The 22,407-nt window shown below is 46.2% G+C and overlaps 1 long non-coding RNA gene across 1 annotated transcript; it reads right to left on the bottom strand.

The window, feature by feature from the left end:
• Positions 1–1,577: 1,577 nt before the first annotated feature.
• On the bottom strand, positions 1,578–21,897 carry LOC132396302 (uncharacterized). The gene is made up of 3 exons (XR_009512936.1): positions 21,802–21,897; positions 12,331–12,419; positions 1,578–1,849 (listed from the first exon to the last, which is right to left on the bottom strand). It is a non-coding gene; the product is annotated as an uncharacterized LOC132396302 (long non-coding RNA).
• Positions 21,898–22,407: the final 510 nt, after the last annotated feature.

Below are 22,407 nucleotides of genomic sequence, written 5' to 3'. Positions count from 1 at the left end.
CTTTTATCCCGTGACTATTTTCTGCCACCTTTCGAACAAGGTCAAGGATCACAATGCCCACTCTTCCCATTGATGGCAAACAGCAGTGTACTTGCTGTGATACAAGTCCACTTCCAAATTAGTCACTTAAAAAATTACCATAGAGATATTGTGATAATGGTGTGTTCTGTAGAAATGCCTCCTCGCAGTGCCTATGACCCAGGTCCAAACCTGATCTCGGCTGTTTTCTGTTTGCATGTGCTCACTCTAATCGTATGGGTTTCCCACAATGCATCTGGGTCCTTTCACTCTGTATAGAGTTGTGTGGGGGTTGGTAGGTTTCTTGGTTACTTTAAATTGTCCCTAGAGTGTAGTGAGTGGTAGAATTTGGGGTGAGTTGAGTGGGCTGTGGGAAGCATAGAACAGGATTAGTATAAATTGATTGGAGTCACTTGGTGACAGCATCATTTCATTTCCACCACTGTTATGAGTCTGTACATTCTCCCCATGACTGTGTGAGTTCTTTAGGCCAGAAGGGCCTGTAACCATGCTATATTGCTAAATAAACAAATAGATATGTGATGTCAGCCCGGATACAGTGAGCTGAAAGAGACTGCTGCCCTGCTGTGCAGTTGTAGATTTGACTTTCACTCTGATATCTTCCATTCCCACCAACCATCCCTGTTCTAATTGTACGTTGTCTTGCAACCACAGACAATGTAACACTTGTCCTTCCTACTCGCTAAAATCTCAATAGTCTTTCCAGGTGAAGCAACAATTTACTTGCACTTCCTCCCAATCTAGCAGACTGCCCTCAGCGAGGTCCTCCACACTGGGGAAACCAAACACAGACTGGGTGACCACTTCCTGGGACGCTTGTGTCTGGGCACACCGACCTTCCTGTGCCCTGCCGCTTTCGTTCTCCATCCGAGTCCCACTCTGTGCCCTCCTGTATTGTCACAGCGAGGACTGACATGAGCTTCAGGAATAACGCTTCATCTTCCATCCAGACACAATGTAGCTTTCTGGGCTCAATATTTAATTCCCCAACCTCAAAAAACTTGATTTTAGGTACTGTATTGGACATAAGGAGGCAATTGGACGTCCTAATTACAAAACTGAAACTATTCTTTCAGCCTTTTAGGCATTTTCTTCCCCAACATATGCTTTTGAACTTTTCCCAAATCACCTACACAGTCTAATGATGAATTTTATAGTTTAGTACTTGAGTAATAGGAAGTCAACTCTTGATTAAGCTCCAACAGAAAAAGTCATTTTCCAAATGCACAAAGTCAAAACTTTACTCAAAATTACTGGAAACTATGAATGGACAATGCTAAACATTCAGTTGATGGAAAATTATGATTGTCCTTACCAGTGGCATCTAAGCTCCATCCCGTGCCTCATTCGGTGTGTTTCATGGCAACCTTGCTTTTTCCTTAGCATTTGACTGTTTTACGAGGCCGAGTTGCTTGTTCAACAATCAACCCATCACAGATGGAACTCGTGCAAGGAGCCGGTTGGATTCAAATCTCTGAAGTCTAAGTGCAGAAGCCACTACACCACCAACACAAATTATAGCACTTAAAAATTTTGAATGTTGTATTAATTTAAATATTTACAAACAATTTAATCTTGACATGTTGGATGTTAACACATTTGTCTTATTGGGTATAATCTTGTTGGTTGGCATTGGCCAATCTATTTGGAAACCCCGGCTTTCTGTGTACAGGGTATGGACTGTGTAATGGATGTCACAGCACTCCATCGCCAAGGGCAGAGTCCAGTCTTGCTGGGGAGGGCCATTCTTACACTGCACCAAGACAGACCTGGCATCGGATCTGAGGCTCCACTGGTTTCTGCAGAGATTCTAGACCAAGATATTTGAAGGCAAAGAGGAAGGAAAGCTTTGTTTAAAATTGAAGTGGTTTAATTTAATGTTTTTAATTATTCCAATGTTTTCATAACTTCATTTTAAATAATTTACTTTAGTTTTGCTCATTTTAAATGCCAGGTTGTAAGCAACTAAACACAGCTTTGACAAAAATTGAAGCTCCAGCCCCAGTGTCGTCTTCCATGGAGCCTGTAAGGAGTGAGGGCTTTGCACGACAATCCTGAGCCTAATCACCACCCAGCTCAGGAAGGAAAGGGTCCAGGGATGAAGAAAGAAAGAAAGATTTTTCAAAGCTGAAGGAGACTTCACCAAACACTCAGACATTTCTACAGGAGCTCTTTTGAAAGTGTCCTGACTGGATGCATCATGGCCTGATACAGCAACTCTGATGCAGAGGAAAGCAAGAAGCTGTACACATTTGGGGTCACTGCCCAGTCCATCATAGGCACAGGAGGAACTGCCTCAGGAAGGTAGCATCTATCATGAAGGATCTCCACCACTGACCTCCTCTCCTCGATGCTAGTGTCAGGCAGGAGGTGCACAAGTCTGTAGTTCCATGCTACATAGTTCAGACCACCATCAGGTTCTTGAACTGACCTGCATAATGCCAACTCTACCTCAGAAATAGAACTATGGACTTGTCACTGATTGTGTGGGGCTTTTTTTTACATTAATGTCTTCTCTTGCACAGTCTTTTCCTTCATTGCTTTGTATAATTTATGTATTAGCTGAATACATGTGCCTACGATGCTGCTGTAAACAAGCTTCTCATTGTACCTGTACCTGTCTTTCCTGCAGCCCAGTTGATTCTGGAGCAAACAAGGACAACTCTGGGCAACTCAATTCTGGGCAACTCACAGGTCTGTGAGTGAGGAGGAGGATTCACAGACTTTCAGCGTTTTCCAGTGGCCCGATCAAATTACTAGTCATTAGCAAGCGCAAATAAAAATAAGGCAGGGACAAGCGAAGCGGCCATTTTTGGAGCAAGCATTGTGTGAGTGGACCAGTGATGGAGTGGGGAGGCTTTGTCTCATCAGACTTCGATGGGAACAGGGTTGGGCAAGGTAAAGTCTCAGGTAAATTTCTACTTACTCATTCTTTGCCTGTAAGTACATGGTTGGAGTAGTGAGGATGGCTCCAGGGGATGTGTTGTGTTCTTTGTGTGAGATGTGGGAAGTCTGGGAGACCTCCAGCCTCCCAGATAACCACATCCGCACCAAATGCGCCGAGCTGCAGCGTCACAGAAAATGTGTTCGGGAACTGGAGCTGCAGCTCCGTGAACTTCAAACAGGAAATTGATGAGGAAATAGGAGCTACAGGTAGGTAGTCACTGCTAAGTTGCAGGATGCAGGTACCTGGTTGACTGTCAGATTCAGATTCAGATTCAGTTTATTGTCATTTAGAAACCACAAATGCAATGCAGTTAAAAAATGAGACAACGTTCCTCCAGAATGATATCACAAAAGCACATGACAAAACAGACTACACCAGAAAATCCACATAACGTTTGGCAATTCCCAATCCAGAGTCCGGAGAGGCTGCTGCATATTAATATCACGCTACCGTCTTAGCGCGCTCCCCGGAAAGGAGCTCCAAATCCACCAGACAAACAAGACCAAAAACTAAAGCTACAAGACCTGCACAAAACCACATAGTTACAACATATAGTTACAACAGTGCAAACAATAGCATAATTGATAAAAAAAAACAGACCACGGGCACAGTAAAAATAGTCCAAAGATGTTAAGAGACTATAAGTTCAAAAGAAACCACCGCACTGTTTCCACAAGTCTCCAGGGTCCTGACAGACTCGCCATCCCACGCCAGTGGCAGAAGGGAATACCCCCGCTATGGACTTGCACGGCGCCGCCTGACTCAGCCTCACAGACGCAGCACACACCGAAAGCAACCTGACCGCAGCGGACTCCGAGTCAGTCGAACCTCCGAGCCTCCAACCATCTCCTCCGGCACAGCTTCTCCGAGCACCATCCTCTGCCGAGCATATTAAGACGCTCCCACCAACGGCCATCAGCAACGTGACCCTGAGGACTGGGGGCCTGTTCTTCTCAGCAGAGACCCGGACCTCACAGCAGCAGCAGCAACAAAGAGGGCCTTTCTGGAGATTTCCAGATGGTCCTCCGTGCTCCCATGTCCGTTTTTCATCAGATTAGGATTATGCACGGCACCCCGCTTAACAAATAAAACAAATAACGTATCAGCTCCGGAGTGGCCACTGCAAACTGCATCACACCGCCATCTTGGATCAGGAGAGGGAAAGGAAATGGGCTGAGTACCCTTGTGGCCCATCCTCTCAATAATACGTATAGTGCTTTAGATACTGTTGAAGGGGATGACCTACTGGGGGGGTGGGGGGGCAGCCATAGCAATGGGTCTCTGGCACTGTGGCTCAGAAGTGAATGGGGGAGAAGAGGACTGGACTAGTGATAAGGAATTCCATTGTATGTTGCCTCTTAGATGCCAGGGTCAGGGACGTCTTGAATCAGGTCAACTGCATTCTAAAGGGGGAGGGTGAGCAGCCAGAGGTCTTGGTACAAATGGGCACCAATAATGTAGTTAGGAAAAGTGGAGAGAGAAAATTAGGGAGCCAGGCAGAAAGCTGAAAAACAGGACCTCCAGGCTAGAAATCCCTGGATTGCTGCCTGTGCCATGCACCTGTGAGGATAAGAACAGGATAATTTCGCAGATGAATGCGTTGCTGAGGAATTGACGCAGGGGGCAGGGTTTCAGATTTCTGGATTGGGATCTCTTCTGGTGAAGGTATGGCCTTTGCAAAATGGATGAGTTGCACCGAACCTGACGGGGACCAATATCCTTGCGGGCAGATTTGTTAGAACTATTGGGGAGGGTTTGAACTAATTTGGTAGGGGGTGAGAAACTGAGTGATAGGGCTGACTATGTGGCAACTGGTATACAACTAGAGGGGGTGTGTAGTGAAATTGAGACTATCAGGAGAACAGGCAAACGATAGGACAAAATTGCAGCCAGTGTTGCAGAGTTGCAGTGTAACAATGGGACAAAATCAAAAAGGGTGATGAATACAGGATTGAGGGTGTTATACTTGAATAGTGCATTTAGATATTATCAGGTATGATGTTGCGGGCATTACTAGGTCGTGGCTGAAAGAAGATAATATTTGGTGGCTTAACATCCGAGAGTACACATTGTATTGAAAGGCAGCAGGGAAGTAGGCAGAGGGGGTGGTATCGCTTTGTTGGTATAAAATGAAACCAAATCCTTAGAAAGAGGTGACTTAGGATCAGAAGGTGTAGAATCATTGTGAGTAGAGATAAATCAAGTCAAATCAAGTCAAGTCAACTTTTATTGACATTTCAACCATAACTGCTGGTACAGTACACAGTAAAAACGAAACAACGTTTTTCAGGACCATGGTGTTACATGACACAGTACAAAAAACTAGACTGAGCTACGTAATAAAAAAAACAACACAGATAAAGCTACACTAGACTACAGACCTACACTGGACTGCATAAAGTGCATAAAAACAGTGCAGGCATTACAATAAAAAATAAACAGGACAGTAGGGCAAGGTGTCAGTCCAGGCTTCGGGTATTGAGGAGTCTGATGGCTTGGGGGAAGAAACTGTTACATGGTCTGGTCGTGAGAGCCCGAATGCTTCAGAGCCTTTTGCCAGACGGCAGAAGGGAGAAGAGATTGTATGAGGGGTGCATTGGGTCCTTCATAATGCTGTTTGCTTTGCGGATGCAGTGTGTAGTGTAAATGTCCGTGATGGTGGGATGAGAGACCCCAATGATCTTCTCAGCTGACTCACTATCCACTGCAGGGTCTTGCGATCCGAGAAGGTGCAATTTCCGAACCAGGCAGTGATGCAGCTGCTCAGGATGCTCTCAATACAACCCCTGTAGAATGTGATGAGGATGGGGGGTGGGAGATGGGCTTTCCTCAGCCTTCGAGAAAAGTAGAGACGTTGCTGGGCTTTCTTTGCTACGGAGCTGGTGTTGAGGGACCAGGTGAGATTCTCTGTCAGGTGAATACCAAGAAATTTGGTGCTTTTCACAATCTCTACCAAGGAGCTGTCGATATTCAATGGGAAGTGGTTGCTCTGTGCCCTCCTGAAGTCAACAATCATCTCTTTTGTTTTGCTCACATTCAGAGACAGGTTGGTGGCTCTGCACCAGTCCGTTAGCCGCTGCACCTCCTCTCTGTAATCTGACTCATCGTTCTTGCTGATGAGACCCACCACGGTCGTGTCATCGGTGAATTTGATGATGTGGTTCGAGCTGTGTGTTGAGCACAGTCGTGGGTCAGCAGAGTGAACAGCAGTGGACTGAGCACACAGCCCTGAGGAGCCCCCGTGCTCAGTGTGATGGTGTTGGAGATGCTGCTCCCGATCCGGACTGACTGAGGTCTCCCAGTCAGGAAGTCTAGGATCCAGTTGCAGAGGGAGGTGTTCAGGCCCAGTAGGCTCAGCTTTCCAATCAGTTTCTGAGGAATGATTGTGTTGAATGCTGAACTGAAGTCTATTAGCAGCATCCAAACGTATGTGTCTTTTTTGTCCAGGTGGGTTAGGGCCAGGTGGAGGTTGGTGGCAATGGCGTCATCTGTTGAGCGGTTGGGACGGTACACAAACTGCAGGGGGTCCAGTGAGGGGGGCAGCAGGATCTTGATATGCCTCATGACGAGCCTCTTGAAATACTTCATGATGATGGATGTAAGTGCAACGGGACGGTAGTCATTTAGGCAGGACACTGAAGACTTCTTTGGCACGGGGACGATGGTGGTGGCCTTGAAGCTGCTCAGTGAGATGTTGAGGATGTCAGTGAGAACATCTGCTAGCTGTTCTGCACATCCTCTGAGAACTCTACCTGGGATGTCGTCTGGTCCAGCAGCCTTCTGTGCGTTAACCCTGCAGAGGGTTCTTCTCACATCAGCCACAGTGAGACACAGCACCTGGTCATTTGTAGGAGGGGTGGACTTCCTCGCCGCCACGTCATTTTCTGCCTCAAACCGGGCGTAGAGGTTATTCAGCGCATCTGGGAGGGAGGATTCACTCGCACAGTCAGGTGATGTTGTCCTGTAATTGGTGATGTCCTGGATGCACTTCCACATGCGCCGCGTGTTGCTGCTGTCCTGGAAGTAACTGTGGATTAGCTGGGCATGTGCACGCTTTGCCCCTCTGATGGCTCGGGACAGTTTGGCCCTTGCTGTTGTTAGGGCTGCCTCGTCGCCTGCTCTGAAGACGGAGTCGCGGGACCTCAGCAGCGCACGCACCTCCGCGGTCATCCACGGCTTCTGGTTGGCACGTATAGTGATGGTCTTGGAGAGAGTAACATCATCAATGCACTTGCTGATGTAGCTGGTCACTGATGCCGTGTACTCCTCTAAGTTGGTAGAGTCGCCATCGGTGGCAGCCTCCCTGAACATGTGCCAGTCAGTGTTCTCAAAGCAATCTTGAAGAGCAGAGATGGCTCCTGCTGGCCAGGTTTTCACCTGCTTCTGGACTGGTCTGGAGCGCCTGACGAGCGGTCTGTATGCTGGGATTAGCAAAACAGAGATGTGGTCTGAGTATCCGAGGTGGGGGTGGGGCTCTGCCTGGTACGAGTCGGGGATGTTTGTATAAGTAAGGTCCAACGCGTTCTCCCCCCTCGTTGCAAAGTCCACATACTGATGGAATTTGGGGAGCACTGACTTAAGGTTCGTGTGGCTGAAATCACCGGTGACAATAAACAGACCATCAGGGTGTGCGTCCTGCAGTTCACTAACAGCCCCGTACAGCTCACAGAGCACCTCCTTAGCATTAATGCTGGGGGGAATGTACACACCGAATATAAGGACAGAGGTGAATTCCCGTGGCAAATAAAATGGTCTGCATCGAACTGCCACAAACTCCACTAACAACGAGCAGTGTCTGGAAACCAGCACAGAGTTCTTACACCATTCCGTGTCGATGTACACACAGACACCACCACCGCGGACCTTACCCGAGAGAGCTGCATCTCTGTCTGAACGAAAGAAAGCTAGCCCATCTAGCTGGGTGGCAGCGTCCGAAATCCCATCAGTGAGCCATGTCTCTGTAAAGACAAACACGGAGCAAACTCTGTACTCCCACCGAGTATTACGTTGGTGATGGATGTAGTCCATTTTATTGTCCAGGGAGCGGACATTGGAGAGCAGAATGGACGGGAGAGCCGCCGGCTAGGGTTTGCTTTTAGCCTGGCACGGACCCCTGCCCGTTTGCCTCGCTTCTGCTTCCTTGCACATTGCTTTCGACGTCTCCATCTCTGGCTCCCAGCATCAGGCAAGTCCGAGGATTGTAGGCCCGTTCCCCTCAGCAGAGCATTCAGCCAGCAGATCTTTGTGGAGGTTTGTTTTTGGGCGACCTCTGTAATGTAGTAGTATCTGGCGATGGTAGATAACTGCTCTGTTATCCATGTGCCCTAATCGAAAATTGTGTATCAAACTTAAAATAGAAAATTAAATTAAAGTAACACCAGGTCTGAAAGGCCGCTGCCGCCTCATGGGAAATAAGGAACAACAAAGGTAAAAGGACCCTAATGGGAGTTATATTACAGACCTCTGAACAGTATGTGGGCTATAAATTACAAAAGGAGATAGAAAAAGCATGTCAAAAGAGCAATGTTATAATAATCATGGGGGATCTCAATATGATTGGGAAAATCAGGTTTGTGCTGATTTTGTATCCCAAGACAGAGAATTTATAGAATGTCTTTCTACACTAGGCGATCAGCTATTCTGGATTGGGTGTTGTGTAACAGACTGGATTTGATTAGGAAGCTTAAGGAAAAGGTGTGGTGACCCACTTCCCAGCTCACTCGAACTGGCTCACAAAATGGCGCGCACCGGCATTGAGGCCAGTCCCAAAAAGGGGCAGGCTTTCTTCACCAGCAAGGGGAAAAGTCCGCGTACGGGAAGGGACTGTGAATATGCGCCCCCTACAGCATTCCTGCCCGGGAAGGGCGGAAACGGGAAGGCTTAAAAACGAGGCTGTGAAGTTCGAATAAATCTTTTACGCAACTGCAACTCACCATCTGCGTGTCGTTATTCTGCGCTGCGTGTAGCACACCACTACAATCGGAGACCCCGACGACCCAAACGATATTTGGACCGGAGATGAATGATGCCGCATCTTTTCATGCAGTTTCGTTAAAACTGCCAAGCTTCTGGACGCTGCGACCAACAATGGCTACGGCAGCTGGCCATCAAGATAGCAACCTGTATGTCTGGGACAAACAGTCGGGATGTCGCTTTTTGGTCGACATCGGAGCCGAGATCAGCGTCTTACCTCCGACGAGTTATGACACCCGCAACAGAGAACCGGGACCCACCCTGAGGGTCGCAAATGGCAGGACAATATGGACCTACGGCACCCGTATGGTGCAGCTACAGTTCGGCTCCAGTCGGTTCACATGGGACTTCACACTGGCCGCTGTGGCCCAACCGCTCCTGGGAGCAGATTTTTTGCAAGCTCATAGCCTGCTGGTCGACCTGCAAGGGAAGAGACTAGTCCATGCCAAGACTTTTCAAAGGTTCTCCCTGGGTGAAGCCAAGTTGCCAGCCCCACACCTGGACTCCATCACACTGTCCGACAACAAATTCACCAGAGTCCTGGCGGACTTCCCATCGGTTCTGGCACCGCAGTTCACGGCAGCCATGCCCAGACATGGCGTACAGCACCACATCCCAACCCAGACCCCCCCCAAGCCCATGCTCGAAGGCTTCCTCCGGACCAGCTCCGACTGGCGAAGGAGGAGTTCCAGAGGATGGAGGAATTGGGGATCATCCGGCGGTCCGACAGCCCATGGGCTTCCCCCCTGCACATGGTGCCCAAAGCGACGGGGGGCTGGAGACCGTGCGGCGACTACCGCAGGCTGAACGAGGCTACCACACCGGACCGCTACCCTTTGCCGCATATTCAGGACTTTGCAGCAAACCTGCATGGCGCACGGATCTTCTCCAAGGTAGACCTCGTCCGGGGATACCATCAAATCCCGATGCATCCGGACAACATCCCCAAAACAGCACTCACCACTCAGTTCAGCCTTTTCGAATTCCTCCAATTGCCGTTCGGCCTAAAGAATGCCGCACAGACGTTCCAGCGGCTCAAGGACGCGGTGGGACGTGACCTGGACTTTGCATTCATCTATTTGGATGACACCCTCATAGCCAGCAGTAGTCGTCAGGAGCATCTGTTCCACCTCCATCAACTCTACGCCCAAATGAGTGAATACGGCCTGACAATCAACCCGGCCAGACACCAGTTTGGACTTGACACCACTTCCTGGGCCACAGAATTACTAAAGACTGGGCAGCCCCTCTGCCCGCCAAGGTAGACGCGGTCCATCATTTCCCCTGACCCAACACACTCAAAGACCTGCAGGAATTCGTGGGTATGGTGAATTTCTACCACCGCTTCCTCCCCTCAGCAGCTTGAATCATGCGCCCCCCGTTCACCCTGATGTCCGGTAAGGGCAAGGACATTACCTGGGATGAAGAGGCCTCAGCCACCTTCATTAAAACCAAAGAAGCCTTGGCAAACGCCACGATGCTAGTGCACCCCAGAATGGACGTCCCTACCACCCTCACAGTGGACGCATCCAACACAGCAGTCGGTGGAGTGCTGGAACAACTCATCGAGGGTCACTGGCAACCCCTGGCGTTCTTCAGCAAACACCTACGACCACCCAAACTCAAATACAGTGCTTTCGACCGGGAGCTGTTGGCACTATACCTGGCAATCCGGCATTTCAGGTACTTCTTAGAAGGTAGGCCCTTCACCGCGTTCACGGACCACAAACCTTTGCATTCATGAAGGCGTCCGATCCCTGGTCGTCCCGCCAACAGCGACATCTGTCCTACATCTCCGAGTCCACGACGGACACCCAGCATGTCTTGGGAAAGGACAATGTCGTGGCGGACGCACTATCCAGACCTACCATCCAGGCCCTGTCCCAGGAGGTGGACTATGCAGCGCTGGTGGAGGCGCAGTAGGCAGATGATGAGATCCCTCATTACAGAACTGCAGTCTCCGGTTTGCAGCTCCAAGACTTCCCCGTAGGCCCAGGTGAGAGGACCCTACTGTGTGACATAGCTACCGGCCAACCCCGCCCCATCATCCTGGCAGTGGCGAGTTTTCGACTCCATTCACAACTTAGCGCACCCCTCCATCAGGACAACAGTCCGGATGGTCTCCAACAGGTTCGCTTGGCACGGACTCCGCAAGCAGGTCAGTGAATAGGCCAAAACGTGCATGCAGTGCCAAACAGCCAAGGTGCAGCGGCACACCAAAGCCCTGCCGCAGCAGTTCCACCCCACCCACCGGCATTTTGACCACATTCATGTGGATATCATGGGCCCCCTGCCAGTGTCGCGAGGAGTGCAGCACCTCCTAACTATCGTAGATCGGTTCAGAAGATGGCCAGAGGCGGTCCCACTCACCAACACCACCTCCGAATCTTGTGCCCGGGCACTGATTGCAACCTGGGAATCTCGCTTTGGTGTACCGGCCCACATTACCTCCGACAGAGGCGCCCAGTTCACCTCCAGCCTGTGGTCAGCTATGGCCAGCCTTTTGGGGACTCAGCTACACCACACAACTGCCTACCACCCACAGTCGAATGGCCTGGTGGAGCGTTTCCACCGTCACCTAAAGTCGGCTCTCATGGCCCGTCTGAGAGGAGCTAACTAGGTGGACGAGCTTCCCGGGGTCCTACTCGGCATCCGCACAGCGCCCAAGGACGATCTGCACGCCTCGTCAGCCGAGTTGGTGTACAGTGCACCCCTGGTCATCCCAGGACAGTTCATACCAGCCCCAAGGGGGCAAGAGGAAGAACCCACAGCAGTCCTGGACAGACTACATGAGAGGCTCAGCAATCTGGCCCCCATACCGACTTCACAGCACGGACAGAGCTCGACCCATGTACCCAAAGACCTGCAGCACTGTAAGTTTGTTTTTGTACGACGGGGCGGACATCGGGCACCGCTGCAGCGGCCCTACGATGGGCCGTTTATGGTGATCAGAAACAATGGGTCCACGTTCGTGCTGGACATTGGGGGGAAAGAGGAGGTTTTCACAGTGGACCGACTCAAACCGGCCCATGTGGACTTAGTGCAGCCGGTCAGATCAGGCACCACGGAGCAGAGGCCGACCTCCCAAACAGAGGCCGACTCAGACTGTGGACATTGGGGGGGGGGGGTATGTGGTGACCCACTTTCCAGCGCACTCAAACCGGTTCACAAAATGGCGCGCGCCGGTAGAGAGGCCAGCCCCAAAAAAGGGCGTCAGGCTTTCTTCACCAGCAAGGGGATAAGCCCGCGCGTGGGAAGGGACTGTGAATATGCACCCTCTACAGCATTCCCGCCCGGGGAGGGCGGAAACGGGAAGGCTTAAAAGCGAGGCCGCAACGTTTGAATAAATCTTTTACGCAACTGCAACTCACCGCCTGCGTGTCGTTATTCCAGCGCTGTGGGTAGCACACCGCTACAAAGGAACCGTTAGGAGCCAGTGATCATAATATGATAATTCACCCTGCAATTTGAGAGACAGAAGCTGAAGTCAAAGATATCAGTATTACAGTGGAGTAAAGGAAAATACAGAGGCAAAGAAGATTGGAAGGGCACACCAGCAGGGATGACAGCAGAGCAGCAATGGCTGGAGTTTCTGGGAGCAATTTGGAAGGCATGGGTCAGATGCATCCCAAAGAAGAAATACTCTAACAGCAGCGTGACACAACTGTAGCTGACAAGGGAAATTAAAACCAACATGAAAGAAAAAAAAAGGGTATAATAATAAGGCAAAAATCAGTGGGAAGTCAGAGGATTGAGGAGCTTTTAAAAGCCAAAATAAGGCAATTAAAAAGCCATAAAGGAAGATGGCTTTCATCCTTTTAAGATGAAATATGAAGGTAAGCGAACCATAATATCAAAGGGAATACCAAAATATTTTTTTATGAATATACAAAGAGTCAAAAGAAAGGCAAAAGTAGATATTAGACCACTGGAAAATGACACTGGAGAAGGAGTAATGGGGGAACAAGGAAATGGCGAACAAATTATATTAGTACTTTGTAGCAGTTTTCACAGTGGAAGTTACTAGCAGTATGTCAGGAGTTCGAGAGTATCAAGGCCAAGGACCCCTACCATCAGCCAAGAGATCTGTAGACCCCAAGTTGGGAATTCGCGGAATAGAGGAATGTTCATTTGGTATGGAAATGAGGAGGAATTTCTTCAACTGGATGATGGTGAATCAGAGGTACTGGTTGCCACAGGTGGCTGTGAAGTCCAGGCCATCAAGTGTATTTAAACTGGAGCTTGATAGGTCAGAGCATGAAATGTTACAGAGAGAAGGGGGTTTGAGGGGGAAATGGATCAGCCGTGATCAAATAGTGGAGCAGACTAAGTGGGCCAAATGGCCCAGTTCAGCTCCAGTGTCTATGGTCTCACTGTAGCTGTGCACATGACAATAATCTTGACTTGAGCACATTAGAGTAAGGAAGTTATGAACAAAGAGGAAACTCAGGATGAGTACCTTCGCTCAGAGAGCAAGTCTCGAGTAGTGTTCTCAGGGAAAGCCGTTGAATTAGTTAACGTGAACACCTCCAGGAATCAAGTGAAAATAAACTAACTTCCTGCAGAGAAAAGGAGTTGAGGAATTTGGCAAGTGGTTGGGTGGAAGAGGCTGTTAAAATGATCCATGTGATTAATCTCAACTGTTTTACTTGTTGCCAGAAATTATATTGATGTAAAACAACTGTCAATATTGAACATAAATTTTATCTGAGAGTACTCCATGCCTTCAGCCAGCACCAAAACAGAAATCTGAATGAGGATGGGCTGCACAAACAGTAAATGTGCGCTTATTGGGATTGATTAGATTATTTTATCATGAGGCGTGCGCATCACTACGAAGAGCCATCTATTACTCCTCCTTGAACGTGTTGGAAACGGCGGCTGATTCAACCACAAGCGTGTGGGCCTGGAAATGCAACTTATCCAGGCAGGCTGAGATCAGCAAGTACACACTCCCTCCAGGATATTAATGAAACAGACAAACTGTTAAGCTCCTCACCCACCAGAGCTATAGCTTTCATGTACTTAACAGAATTCAAATCCCAAACTCTCTGATGAGACTCGTGTTCATGTCGATGGACCAAGCCTCTGGGTTTCTATTTCAGTTACATCTTAGTTCGGGAGCAAAACAACCCGGGAGTTGGGTCACCGGGACAGGAGATCTGTGACCAGCAATTCTAGAAGCCATGTTTGGAAAGTATAGCTTTATGTAAAGCTAGTCTACAGTGGAGCAGTTTGGTAAAGTGACAGGACAACCTCCTGCAGCAGACCCACTTAAGGAACAGCCACATGCATTGTGAAAGACTGCAGAATTATAACAGACAGAAATTGACCATATAAGTTCAAGACACTCTCCATCTGAATATGAAACAGAATTCATACACCACATGAAATAACGACACCAAAAGCATCCAATCTTGATGATTAATTCATATCATGTGAAGGTCAGCATCAATCATCACTCCTCTTTCACCAGAAAATCACTGGTTTCACATTTCTCTTTATACTGAGCCAGCACTGATAGCTTGAGCCAAGTATTCTGTTCCAGTTCATTGTGTCTGAAAGATCAAAAATAGGCAGGCTGAATTCTTAGAATCAGTTCAGTGCACAAGAGAGCACTTTCAGCTGCCTCATTCTAACTGACTGCAGGGTTTAACAAGTTAAGTCTATTTATAATCAGCTAATGGATGGCTCAGTTAGTGAAGTGAGCTCTTGTCAGACTACTGTGGCAGACTGGATGTCTCCTAGAGGAGGGTTAGAGCCAAGGTTTTCCAACATATAATCAAAACAAAAAGGATATTATTCATAATTACTTCTCAGAGGTTACTTTGAGTGTAATATCATCTCAAAGGCTCAGTGCTCAACAATGGATGTGTCCTACAAAGTGCACAGAATCACAACCACATTTAATCCGAATCAAGCTTATTATCACTGACATGTGTTGTAAAAATCTGTTGTTTTGCTAATCAATAAGTCATTACCAGAGTACATTTACCCATGCCAGCATCACTTTAGCTTACCTCCTGAGCTTAGGAACATCAGTGAATGAAGATGTCTGCACAGTCAATCGTCCAAACATTTTTTTTTACCTTTCTTAAATGTATTCTGGTCTTCAGCAAGAGTAACGAGTCAGATTCTGGAAATTACAGCGAGGGCAGGATTGCTGTGTGCGCACCGTGTAATTTCCTGGAAAGCTGCCTTTGTTTGAAGTAGGAATAAAGCGGGATTGTCATCATCTCAGTCAAGGGACATCCTCAGTTTAAGGGAGTTGTCAGAAGTACCTGGGAAGAATTCATTCTTCTAAATCAGCTACTTCAAAGCTCAACATATCTGAGGCAGCACCCAGCTGCTCTCCCTCCCTCCCTAAAGACCTTCCAAATTTTGAGGGTTTTCCTCTTCCCTTCATGCCTCCTATTCTCATTACACTGTTACTCATTACATCCATTTCTCCTTTCCTCTGAATTCCACTTATTGCTTATTTTCTGCATTTCCTACCTCTCTCCATTTTCTCTTTAACATTGGCATCCAATTCATACATTCAGATTAGCCGTTTTGTCAAAAGGCTTATAAAGGACCACTTTTTTTCCCAATATAGTGTTTGTCCTCAGATAATAAGTGGTTTACAGACATCCATACGCTGTTTTTATCATTTATGAGAGACAACAGTTAGCATAACACTATTACAGTGCCAATGATTGGGGTTCAGTTCTCACTGCTGTCTGTAAGGAGTGTATGCACTCTCTCTGTGGCTGTGTGGGTTTCCTCCAAGTGTCCCAGTTACCTCTCGCATTCCACAGACATATGGGTTAGTAGGTTAACCCGTAATTTGGGTGCAAATTGCTGGCATGGCTCATTAGGCTGGAAGGGCCTGTTACCATGCTGTTGTCTCTAAATACATAAACTAAAAAAGCACAAAAATCACTCACGAGGAAATCTGCAGATGCTGGAAATTCAAATAACACACACAAAATGCTGGTGGAACACAGCAGGCCAGGCCATCTATAAGGAGAAGCACTGTTGACGTTTCAGGCCGAGAGGAAGGGTCTCGGCCTGAAACGTCGACAATGCTTCTCCCTATAGATGCTGCCTGGCCTGCTGTGTTCCACCAGCATTTTGTGTGTGTTGTTTACAAAAATCACTCAATATGGTAACCATACTCCACAGCATTGTAATAAGTGACATCAATAGACATATTTGACTGATAAGTAAGAACAATTGCTGAAAGTGAAGAGAGAGGGGAAACTAGTTCTGTTTTCATAGAAATATATCACATGTGCCCAACTTCTGAATTTAAGAGGGCTATGGGAATTTATTTACATACAGGGGTGTTTTGGATTTGGACGTGGGCACGTGGAGTGCAATTTTCAAGTTTACAGGTGACACAAAATTTGGAAAGGTAGTGAACAGTGAGGAGGATAGTAATAGATGTCAAAGAGATTTAGACCGACAGGCACTAGCCTCCCCAGCAATGAGGACATCGTCAAAAAGTGATACCTTAAAAATGTGGCATCTGTTGTTAACCCACCATCTGAGAGATGGGTACAGGAACCTGAAGACACATTTAGCACAGCTTCTACCCCTTTGCCACCTGATTTCTGAGTGGACAATGAACCGATGAATACTTCCTCACCCTTTTTACACTCTTACTTACTTTTGTATGTATACTCAGTGGCCATTTTATTAGCTACATCTGTAGGCCTGCTAATTAATATAAATAATTAATCAGTCAATCAAGTGGCCACAACTTAATGAATAAAAGTATGCAGACATGGTCAAGAGTTCAGTTAACACAAAGTACTCTGCAGATGCTGGGGTCAAAGCAACACGCACAACACGCTGGAGGAACTCAGAATAGGTTCAGGAACTCATGTCCTTTGCCCGACCTGCTGAGTTCCTCCAGCGTGTTGTGCAAGAGGTTCATTTGTTGTTCAGATCAATATCAAAATGGGGAAGAAATGCAATCTAAGTGACTTTGACTGTGGAATCATTGTTGGTGCCAGACAGGGTGGTTTGAGTATCGCAGAAACTGCTGACCTCCTGGGATACAACAATCTCCGGAGTTCACAGGGAATAGTATGAAAAAGGAGCATCCAGTGAGTGGCAGTTCTGTAGCTGGAAATCCCTTGTTAATGAGAGGTCAGAGGAGAAAGGCCACCTCGGTTCAAGGTGACAGGAAGGCGACAATAACTCAAATAACCACGTATTACTATAGTGGTTGGTGTCCAGAAGAGCATCTCTGAATGCACAACATGCCAACCCTTGAAGTGGATGGGCTACAACAGCAGATGACCACTCTGGGGTCCACTCCTATGCTTAATAAAATGGCCACTGAGTGTATATACGAAGCAGATAGAGATCACCTGTTCCCTTTGCTGGAGGGGTTAAAAACTGGGAGATACAGAATAAAGATGAGTGACAAAAGAACTAAAAGTGAGGAGATGTGTTTCAGAAAACAGAGTAGGCCATTCAGCCTTTTAAACCTGCTCCATTATTCAATATGGTTATGACTGATTATCAAAGTTTGGTGTGATGTTCCTTCTTTTACCCCATTCTCTTGATCACTTTAGCTACTTGTACCATATCTAATTCCTTTGGAAATATAGTGTATGCATTAGAGTCTGCAATAGTCTGCCGAGCAGCAAAGGCAAACTTAACTGCAGCAGAAAGGAAGCTAGGTTGGCATTACTGAGGGTAGGATTTGCAGGGCTATGGGGTAAAGATAAAGATTAGCTGTATTTGTCGCACGTACATTGAAGCATGCAGTGAGAGATATCGTCTGCAACAAAGCAGGTCCGCGAGGATCTTGCTGAGCAGCTCGCAAATGTCACTGGGCTTCCAGTGCCAGTGTAGAACGGCCACAACTCACCAACCCTAACCATACACCTTTTCTGGAATGTGGGAGGAAAAGGGCAGAAGGCTCAAATTGCTTAAGGGCAGGAGTGGAATTGAACCCCAATCCACGATCACTGGAGCTGTAAAGCAATGGGCTAACCATTACGTTACCGGTATCACCCCTTAAGGGCAGGGGTGTGGGGTTGACCGAAATGGTCTCATATAGAGTCAGTACAAGTTTGGCAAATGAAACGTTCTCCTTCTTCCCACTTCCTTTCTAGTCCTGAAGATGGGTCTGGGCCCGAAATGCCAACTATTTATTCATTTCCATAGATGCTGCCTGGCCTGCTGTGTTCTTCCAGCATTCTGTGTGTGTTCTCCTTCGGTGTTGTGACCATCTGAAACGTTAACTCAACCCCTCCTACGGTTAATGCCATTTATTTTGTGAAGACCATCTCTCGCATTATGAACCTGATCAGATGAATGAGGGTGATACAGCCTGGTGTTTGGAAATTTGTCGAAGTATGGCTCCTCAGAGTGTATATGTGCAGAATGTACAGCCATAGAATGGCCAACACATTGTGCATACACAAAACCTTATACAGAGCCATCGAGGCAAAAGGCGAGAGGCTGGCTTTCATCTCTATGAAAGGAAATAATGGAATGGGGAGGGGAATGGAGCTAAGTGAATAAGCTCTTTCAGAGATCTTGCATGAACACACCGAGTTGAATAGTTTCCTTCTGCACTGTAAAATCTGAAGAATCTGGGCTTTGATAACACGTGCTCCTCCATGGCCATACCCTTCCAGGAAAGACTTGGTTGTTGGCACTGGCATTTGCATCTAATGTTGCGCATAAATCTTGGAGCTGGGTCCCAACACAAGGTACTTGTATGCTATATTTCCACAGATTCACAAAGGGCACACTGTCTGCCTGTCTTCATTCTCACAACTATATATTAATTTTGCTTCTGGCTTCTGCCCTTCATTTTGACCTTTACCCTTGTTGCTGTTCTCTACTGAAAGTCTATTTTCTGCAGCTGCTTTTGAACCAGGACTTTTCAATCTGTGTTGAGTCACGGGGAGTCGTACAGTACAGAAACAGGTTCTTTGGGCCACCTCATCATGCCGATCTGTTTATCCATCTGTCGTGGCTAATCAACTGGGCTCTGAAAACTCACATTCATTCCTCAATCACACTTTATTTAATGTGCACAAGGAGAACAACATGGCCCCGGTCACCCCACTGTTCTGAGGTTGGAACAAGAAATGCCATTTTTATATAGAATTTACTGGCAGGTATGGACATTGAACATTTGACAAACTGTCTTTGTTTGAATTCCTTCCTTGCAAGATCAGTCGCCATTCACAATGCAGGTATTAAAAGCCAACAGAAACTACACAGTAACAACTGATGATACTTGTAAGTTAGTGTAGTAATTGTCCCTTAGATGGTGCGTGTTCCATGAATCCTTCTGTTTTATGCTCTTGTGATCAATAAAGCCGCATCTTACCCTGACTGAACTATTTAACTATTTTAAAAGCTCCCTTTTTTTATCCTCCATGTTTTGACTTCAGGAAGAGAGGCATTGCACATGCTTCTATTTACAGCAATGGTGCTGAGGTCAAGAGGGTTCAAAGTTTCAAGGTCAACCAAGTGTACATCACTAATGGTCCAACCATATAGACACCAAGGCCATGAGAAGTCACCAGCACCTCTACTTCCTCAAATATAGCATGTCCCTCATTAATTTTTATCAATGCATGATAGAAAGCACCCTATCTGGATACATCACAGCAACTCCTCTGCTCTTGGTACTGAAACTGCAGAGTATGGACACAGATCAGCACATCACAGAAACCACACTCCCCTCTCTGGACTCTGTCCACACATCTCACTGCCTCAGTAAAGCAGCCAACACAATCAAACATGCCACCAGCCCAAGGTATTCTCTCTTCTCCTCTCTTTCAATGGGTAGTAAAAGTTAAAATTAGAAAGCATATACCACCAGACTCAAGGACAGCTTCTATCCTACTGTTATAGGACCTTTGAAAGTTCAATTGGTATGATAAGATGGACTCGTGACCTCAGACTCTACACCATTATGGCTTTGCACGTTATTGTCTGCCTGCACTGCACTCTCTCTGTAACTGCAGCTCTTTATTCTGCGTTCTGTTATTGTTTTCCCTTCTACTACCTCAATGCACTATTTTAATGAAATAATCTCTAATGGACACCATGCAAAATAAAGATCTTACCCACTATACTTCAGTAGATGTGAAAATAATGAACCACTTCAGCAAAATTTAACAAATGCTTTGTGGCTTAAATTCACCAATAATATTGGTTATACCTCACTATTTTACAAGCAATGAATTGCACAAAATTGTAGAATATTTTTTGCACAATAGTGAAGACATCATCCCATCAGGTTTGCACCACTCTCGGCCAAAGCAACACGTTAGTTCCATATTTGGCCCCATATCAGTAGCCTAAATATCCGTTCACCAGATAAACACCTTGGTTATGAGTTGCAAATTTGAGGCCATTTTTCACACTATGACAACTTGCATTCTGAAATATACTTGCTTAGATTAAAAACTAACTTTTTTCATGATTTGTGACAACATCACATAATCTGTAATTTAAATAAAACAATTGTCCTCTCTCCATATGTCAAGCCTTGGTGCATCATTGTGGTTGGTACAGGAATGATAGATCTTAGAGACAATGATATAGGATTCATTGACCACTAATACCATGAATTTGTGATTTTAGGAATCTTCTGGTGGGACTGTCTCTGTTCAGGAAAGCATTACAGTTACTTAATTCAATGTCGGGTGCCTTGGGTATTGAACGTTCTCTTTGTGATTTATTAATCCCTCTCTAGTTTTGGATTATTATGTAGAGATGTCAGCAAATAGCCAAATATTTTTTGAGGCAAAAGAATTTGGATTGGATCATTTCACATCTTAGCAACACAGCCAAGTCACAGCAAACAGTGAAATCAGCAATTACCTGAGAAACATAGGCAGAAATCAGCAAAATTGGAATTGAAATCAAACCAAAAAATACTAAAAGCACAAGCCAAAGTAAAAAATTCTAGATTAGAAAAAAATCCATCAAGTAAAGTTGATTGAGCTTTATGTAGAAAATTTGTAAAAATGCATACGTATACATTTTTGCATATGTATAATTATTGTAATTATACATTATAAATGTATAAAATATTGATATTTTATTACAGAAAAGTACAATAAAATCAGTGAGGACATAGTGTATAATTCATCAGGATGATGTCAGGGCTGTGAATTTACTAAGGACAATCTTGAGGCACTGGATTTAATTTCACGAAAGCAAAGCAAAAATATGAGATAAGCATTGAAAGTCATCAGATTACTTCAGAAGAGAGTTAAGTGTCAACTGCATTGCTTTGGGATTAATGCCTGAAGGCAAACATATACCGAGCTGGATAAGGATCACACTTTTTCCCTATAGGACATTAGTGAATCAATTCAATAGCCTCATGGTCAACATTGCAGATTGATTTAATTAACAGAATTTAATTTCCCAGGCTGGCATAGTGGGAACTGATGTCCCTGGACCATTAGTCCAGGACGCTGTATAAATACAGCGGTAATATAACCCTTGTGTTATTGTACTCTGTGGTACATTAAAACTTGCCCACAGATTAAATGTGCATGCCAACTAAAGCAGAGTTCCAATTCGTCAACCTCATAATTCACTATTTTCCCTTATCTGCATACAGTGCAGGCCGAGTGATAAAGTGACTTTTTCTAAACGATTCTTTTTTCTGCTTGGCCCTTTAATTCACTTTGAAATATTGGCTGTCTGTGATAATGGCTACCCCTGGACACGTGCACCCCTCCCACCCCCACTCCCCACCCCCAGGGGATGCACGAGAATGGCCTAGGTCTACAACCACCCCCGTCTGGTGGGAAACAACCAACAAATACTCAGAGGTTCCATTGTTCAATGGCAGCACTCACCCAAATCAACCATTCGTGGCAGCTTGTACAGTTCTGGCAAACTCTAACCCCCATTTAGAACATTCCAGCCAAAGTTGTGTTTATTGTACTTGCGAGAAAATATTAATGGTTGCTCAAGTGAATCTTGACAGTTATATTCTTCAGTACATAGTGTTCTAGTTAATTATAGCTCTGCGCTTTGACTGGCTAGGTAAACAAATCAGAGGCCTTTCGCTATCTGTTTTACATTTAAACAGATACAGAACAAATTTCCTGCTGGTTCTAACTGTCCACGGACTCTCTGCCATTTGTACTTGCACTTGAATTCCGCAGTACCGGTTTTATTAATGACTGTGCAAAGCAGTTATGAGAAAGCAGGTGCCTTTCATTTCTTTAAAGTTGAACGACTCTTCAATCTGCTTTCACAGTTACTTTTAATTCAGATCCCAAGAGCTCGATAAGCCCTAAAACAGCAGACCTGGTTATGGCAGGAACGGGGTACTGATTGTGTATGAGCAGCCATGATCACAGTGAATGGCGGTGCTGGCTAGGAGGGCCGAATGGCCTACTCCTGCACCTACTGTCTATTGTCTATTGCCTCTAAAGACTCAAGATTGCTTAATGTTA

This window comes from Hypanus sabinus, chromosome 7 (genome assembly GCF_030144855.1).
Source record: "Hypanus sabinus isolate sHypSab1 chromosome 7, sHypSab1.hap1, whole genome shotgun sequence".
Lineage (NCBI taxonomy): Eukaryota > Metazoa > Chordata > Chondrichthyes > Myliobatiformes > Dasyatidae > Hypanus > Hypanus sabinus.
This window is presented reverse-complemented; position numbering and strand designations above follow the sequence as displayed.